Below are 531 nucleotides of genomic sequence, written 5' to 3'. Positions count from 1 at the left end.
TGTAGAGCAGCAGGTTAGAGCAGTGGGGTCTAGAGCAGCAGGTGTAGTACAGCAGGTGTAGAGCAGCAGGTGTAGAGCAGCAGGTGTAGAGCAGCAGGTGTAGAGCAGCAGGTGTAGAGCAGTGGGGTCTAGAGCAGCAGGTGTAGAGCAGCAGGTGTAGAGCAGTGGGGTCTAGAGCAGCAGGTCTAGAGCATCAGGTGTAGAGCAGCAGGTGTAGAGCAGCAGGTTAGAGCAGTGGGGTCTAGAGCAGCAGGTATAGAGCAGTGGGGTCTAGAGCAGCAGGTATAGAGCAGTGGGGTCTAGAGCAGCAGGTGTAGAGCAGCAGGTTAGAGCAGTGGGGTCTAGAGCAGCAGGTGTAGAGCAGTGGGGTCTAGAGCAGCAGATGTAGAGCAGCAGGTGTAGAGCAGTGGGGTCTAGAACAGCAGGTGTAGAGCAGCAGGATAGAGCAGTGGGGTCTAGAGCAGCAGATGTAGAGCAGTGGGGTCTAGAGCAGCAGGTGTAGAGCAGTGGGGTCTAGAGCAGCAGGTGTAG

Source organism: Grammomys surdaster, unplaced genomic scaffold (genome assembly GCF_004785775.1).
Source record: "Grammomys surdaster isolate TR1022 unplaced genomic scaffold, NIH_TR_1.0 185, whole genome shotgun sequence".
Taxonomy (NCBI): domain Eukaryota; kingdom Metazoa; phylum Chordata; class Mammalia; order Rodentia; family Muridae; genus Grammomys; species Grammomys surdaster.
The sequence above is the reverse complement of the archived record's forward strand: the minus strand, read 5'-3'. Positions refer to the sequence as shown.